The sequence below is a fragment of the Pholis gunnellus genome (assembly GCF_910591455.1).
Source record: "Pholis gunnellus genome assembly, chromosome: 11".
Taxonomy (NCBI): Eukaryota; Metazoa; Chordata; class Actinopteri; order Perciformes; family Pholidae; genus Pholis; species Pholis gunnellus.
In genome coordinates this window covers 24,799,016-24,805,015 of record NC_136538.1, presented here as the reverse complement: position 1 = coordinate 24,805,015, position 6,000 = coordinate 24,799,016, and positions in this window count along the sequence as shown.

Genomic DNA, 6,000 nt, shown 5'->3' with positions numbered 1-6,000 from the left:
CCACAGCAACTCGGAGGACGTCGCTGCAGCAGCCGAGAGGACACACAGGTAAGGTGTGTGTGTGTGTGTGTCGTACATGTGTCTGCATACGTTTGGTTTTTATAAGAGTGTTGGTGGATTGAGCAGTGCATGCTGGGAGGGGGGAGGAGAAGGAGGATGGGGGGGAATCCTATTAGCAGAGTCCAGGAAAAGTAAGTGTGTGCTTATCAGTCACACACACACACACACACACACACACACACACACACACACCTGCAGACCGACAGGATTGCGTCATGTCGTCGTTCATGTGAGGATGTAAATAAAGTTTTGTAATGTCTTGGTTGCGTGGCGGTGAACTTTAAACTGAGTTCACAGTTCATCGTCTTTACGGCTTCACACCGTAAAAACGACCGACGATGAGTTTGATTTATCACTAAACAGGTTTGATTATTGATCTGATGTTTGATTCATTCACCACTAACTCCTGAATCAAGTTCTTGTTCTGTAGTTTTTATTTATTTTCATATAACCCTAAAATACATGAAAGAGTTAAACAAAGAGATGAACTCACTCAGCAGTGAGATATTTAAAGGTAGACGTTGTGTGTAACGCACACAGTGTGTTGGTCAGTTATTGTGTCGCTGGGCGAGACATCTCGTCCAAAAACATTAATATACAACAATAAGGTATCGATTAAGAAGGACAACATGCAGAAGACAATAAATAAGACAAAGAATAGAATGACCTCTAGTGACGTGCCCACTACAGACTGAACAGAGTTATGATCGTGTGGATCTTCTGATGACATTTTTACTCTTCTTCTATAGTTTGTAGTCAATCAATCACCCATTTTATTTGTGTCACGCGTTAATGATTAATTAATTAATTAATGATTCAATCCCAGGTTCATCCTGAGACCTCCTCGCTGGTCCAATGAAGTCACTGAAGAACACAATGACCGTCAACATGGGCCGTAAACAATCTGAACAGGGAAAAATGCATGATGGGAAATAATTAACACAATTAAATTCATTTACTAAATACGTTTATATTAATTGAAAAAATTAGTTTCTATTCATTGACTACATTTATTTATAATTATTGACAAAATGAATCCTCTTTATTAACCAAATATTTTAGATTTATTGACAAAATAAGCTTATATTCACGAACAAAATCTGTATTTTCACTTAAAGCTCCATTAATCAAACAGTGTTTTAGAGCATGGATTGTAAACGGGAATCTTCCTCCTCCTCCTCCTCCTCCTCCTCCTCCTCCTCCTCCTCCTCCTCCTCCTCTTCTCTCTGCTGCTGCAGCCACTTTGTTCTGACTTGTTTTCATCAAGTTTGATTAGAAGTCGATCAGTTTTAATATTTAGCCGCATCAAAGCACACGACACTGTGTGTGTTTGAATGTGCAAGTAAGAGGATCCCACTGAGGGACCTGAGGAATTAGAAGGACCTGAAGATGAGGAGGAGGAAGCTGGAGATGTTAACTTTCAGCAGACATTTCTGTAACCGCTCCTTGCTTTGTAAAGCCATCAGCTTTGTCTTTCTTTTCTTTTTGTGAGATCTTGAAGAACATTAAGTTTAGAGATTATCTGTCCAGTTGTTTATGAATGTCTGTAGATTTTAAACTCTTGTTTTGGGAATGTTAACTTTATCTCTGTCTCTGCTTCCTGTTGCAGGTTGAAGTGACGATGAGCAGATGGAGGACAGACCTGGTGGTCCGGTTCCACCTCTGACCTCTTCATCAAACAGTTTTGCACTTTACTGGGCACCAGGAAGCCGAGGGACCCGTCACACAAATAGCGAAGGTCCAAGGAGAAAAGCAAGCTCAGTGCAGTTAGGTGTCTAAGGTGCCACCATGTCCCAGGCTGGTAAAGTCCTCCACCTGTACGTTGAAGTGAGGTCTGTTGCCGAGGAGGAAAATGAAGTGCCTGGAGGAAGAAGTGATGGGACTGCTCACCTGATGCTTCAGTGCCCGGACGTCCTCCCTCAATCTCAGAGAAGCTCCAGCCCCAACCGCCGTCAGGATCTTTCCCCAGTCCCTCATCACCAGACTGGGGTTGGAAGCCACTGCTTATCCCCCTCAAAATCATCCTCCAGGCACTCCGTCAGCTTCCAACTCCAAAACCCTGATGCTACAGGGTGTCCCACCGAGTTCCACCGGCAGGATTTGTCACATGACAGTATCAGTCAGTTGCTCCAGGTCCTTGCACCTGGAGCAACTGGTCTAGGCCAGCATGGCTCATTGGGACGTTCCTCTGACATGGATCCCTACCGGGCCAAGATGCTTATCTTCCCATCTTCTACATCTTCTGGGACAGTGACCGCACCCTCCACACCTACCAGCAACCGCAGGTCCTACGAAGTCCCAGGGGTTGTGGGTGAGGAAGGGAAGACCTCTGTGGTGACCTTTGGCTACATAGAGAAAGCTAACGTTCACAGCATGGGGGGCCGCCGTACCTCTGTGTGCCAAAGTGAGCTGAGCAATCATCCGAACAGAATGGAGGGGCAGCGGCTCCGAAAGAGGTTGAGTGACCCAGTGTGGTGCAATGGGCAGCCGGGGCAAGGGGACCCTTACCACAACCACCCTTACACCTCCAGGAGTCCGACCCTACAGAGGGCGAGCCCAGACCCGGTTGCCAGAGATGCCACCTACAGGGCCTTGGAGGAATTTGGATCCCCAGAACTTAGGCGCAGATTTGCTGGGCACAACCCAGAGAATTACAGTCCAGCCTTGCCGCGGCACTACCAGTCCCCCTGCTGCCGGTCCTGGGGGGGGTCACCTGTCCTGCCCCGCGGCACCCTTACGCTGCCATCGAAGGCCCAGCTGGACAGGGGAGTCTGCCGTAATTCAGTGACTGGACTACCCAGAAGTCCTGCCTCCGACCACCTGTGTTCTCACGCTGGGTGCTGCTCCCACTCAGGAGCTCAAACCTCGCCTCTTGGCTCTCGTGGCCCTCCCCAGAGCCAGCAGAGGCCATGGCCGGGGGAAGAGAGCCCCAGGTTGTCCAGCAAATTTCACCCACCGTTACCCGCGGGGAGACCCACAGACATCCAGCATGAGATCCCAACTAGCATATTCCACACCAGCAACCATTCCAGGGCTGGCTGTCAAGCTAGTGGGAACCCCAAGCACAGTGTTAGTAGCTATTGTACTAACACCAACGCTAATCACAATGCTACACACTACTGCACTAGTGATAACTTATCCATCAAGACTCACTACAGACCGTTACGCTGCAGTAGCAGAGCCAGCGACGCAGTCAGCCCAACCAATGGCAGGAGAAGCATCTCCCCATCCTTACATTCTGAAGTGGCTTGTAACTTAGCGGTGGAGGCTACCAAGCTGTCCAATGTTTTAGCTGAGAGGCGGACTCCCTCTCCAACATGTTCTCAAGCGGAGTCACTGAGGTCGGAGAGTCCCAAGATGTCATTCCTGAGAGAATCCCAACCGTATGCCACTCTTCATGAGCGAAGTTCCCCCGAGACTCTGCGGACCGAAAACCAGAACCTGGGATGGAAAACGGACAAAGCAACGCCTCAAACCAGACCAGGATGCGTCTCACCTCTCTTATCCCAGAAAGGTCCGTCTTCGCCAGCATCCCCGGCCTTGCCGGCTAGGTTGCACCGTGCGGCCACCTCTCAATCACCGGTCTTGGACCCACGGTATCAGCGTGGTTCATCGCCCTCTAAGGACGTGTCTGCCCTGCACCGCTACCGGCCGCCACAGTACACCGGAGACCACAACCCGCCCGGCATGGAGCGTAAGCAGTACGATCACCTCTTTGACAGATCTCTGAAGGAAAGCCCTGAACTCTCCAGGAGACTTCTCTCCGAAGCGTTCCCCGTGAGCTGGTCGGACGCCGCACCGGTCCAGGATGGGGACGAGCTCTGTGAAGACGACCGCAGACGGTCGGACTCTAGAGCGTACATTCCAAGCAAAGAGGAGCATCGCAGGAAGGTCGGAAGAGACGAAGGAACGAAGCCATCGGTGCAGGAGCGTCAAACGCCGGTTACAAGTGTGTCCAAGGACGAGAGGGAGGAGGTTCAGGATCACAGCGGCGCTGCTGGGACGGCCTCTCAAAGCTCCAGTGGGGTTACGGGCAGCATGGGAGACTCCCAGATGGACCGAAACGACAGTCTGTCCCCCGAAACCTCGAGCCAGTCCAGCCATGACACGGCAGACACCGGCTCAGGGATACAGGTCGGCTGGCTGGGGGGGGGGGGGGGGGGGGGGGGGGGGGGGGGGGGGTTTGGTTGTTGTGGAGGTTTTGGATCTGTGAGGTCGTCTGTTGCTGAGTCTTCCCATCACATTGTGACACAAATTACCTTAATAACAATAAATATGTGATATAGTTCTTCCTCACAGTTACTTTCTGTTCTCGGTGTGTTTTCTTATGGAGGGATTCCATCATCACAACAAACTGAGTATCTTCTTAGCATTGACCTACATCTCCCATGAGGCCTGGGCCGTTCTGGGTCTTAGACTAATGGGATATATGGGAACAAAACGTTGTTTCTTTTCAGTTTCTAGATTGTCAGATGCACCATTTTTCTTTTTTTGGAGCAAATTAGTAATTGTAATCGTGACAATATCACTATTGTATGATTCTGAAGTGTCTTAACGGAGTTCTGATGCTGTTGTGAAGTCTTCTTGAACCTTGTTAAGTCACTGGTGCTCCTGCATTCCTGTTGTCCTGCAGCTGGGAGGCTTTAAAACTGAATTCACATTAAGTTTTAATGTTGCAGTGTGCTTTAAAACCTATCGTCTGTCGGTTATTTCTGTGTGAAACGCATCATTTCAATACACGGCTGTCTTTTCTCTTCACGCAGTCGGACGGCGGCTCGTCGGCGGCTCCGTCCTCGCGGTCGCAGAAGATCGCTAGAGCCAAGTGGGAGTTCCTGTTTGGAGCTCAGACGGAGGAGAGTCGCTGCAGTAAAGGTTGTTTATATTCACTTATTCATTTATATCAATGTTTACATTTTGCTAGCAAAATAAAAAATAGACCATATCATTCTGAGCAGGAGGAGGATAGAAACAAAGCTGTAACAAAAGATATTAATTATATATTTTGACAGATATTTGGTGTTCAATTAGTTAATATCAATACAAGGTTTCTCTTGTATTGTGTCTCTGCTCAGTGAAGTAAACAAGCAGCTTCGTTACCTTCCAGTCTTCTTCTAAGCCAATTAGCTGAAGCTTAATACAGCTGAACAGCTCTTAGTATGTGCAACACTACTCACGAGTATTACTACACTACGACCACTTCCTGTTCTTCACGAGCGTCTGTTTGGAAACTCTTCTGGTTCACTAGCACCAACAACATGAACGTCTGCCTGCTGTGGTCTCTTTATAATAATAATAATTACATTTCATATAGCGCTTAAGTACACAAAGACGCTTTACATTGGGGAAAAAAAAGACAGACAGAGGAGCAAACGGAACATAAATAAAGAAGAAGTGGAGAACGGGTCGTGTAGTGGAGGTCAGGGGTCAGGGGTCAGCAGGTGAAGGCGAGTCTGAAGAGGTGGTTTTGAGGGCTTGTTTGAATGATGATAGGGAGGGCGCGATGTGGATAGCTTGTCTCTGTAGCATCTGTTAGCTTGTCTCTGTAGCATCTGTTAGCTTGTCTCTGTAGCATCTGTTAGCTTGTCTCTGTAGCATCTGTTAGCTTGTCTCTGTAGCATCTGTTAGCTTGTGTTGCTTTAGTTTCTCTAAACTTCCTCCACCGCTGCCAGTGAGCAACGCACTTTCAAAATAAAATAAATAAAATAATGCGTTAACGCGCGATGACATAATTGTCGGCGTTAATCAAGTTAACGCGATAATAACGCGTTAACTTGCCCAGCACTAATATATATAAATAAACACAACTATATCTGCATGGAAGTAATCAACGCACTTCTTTCCTCCTGCAGACGCTTCGTCCACGACGCCTCCAGCCAGCGGTTCCCCAAGCCCCACTCCTCCCTCCTCCCTCCGTCTGAAACCAGCCAATCAGAGGAGGGG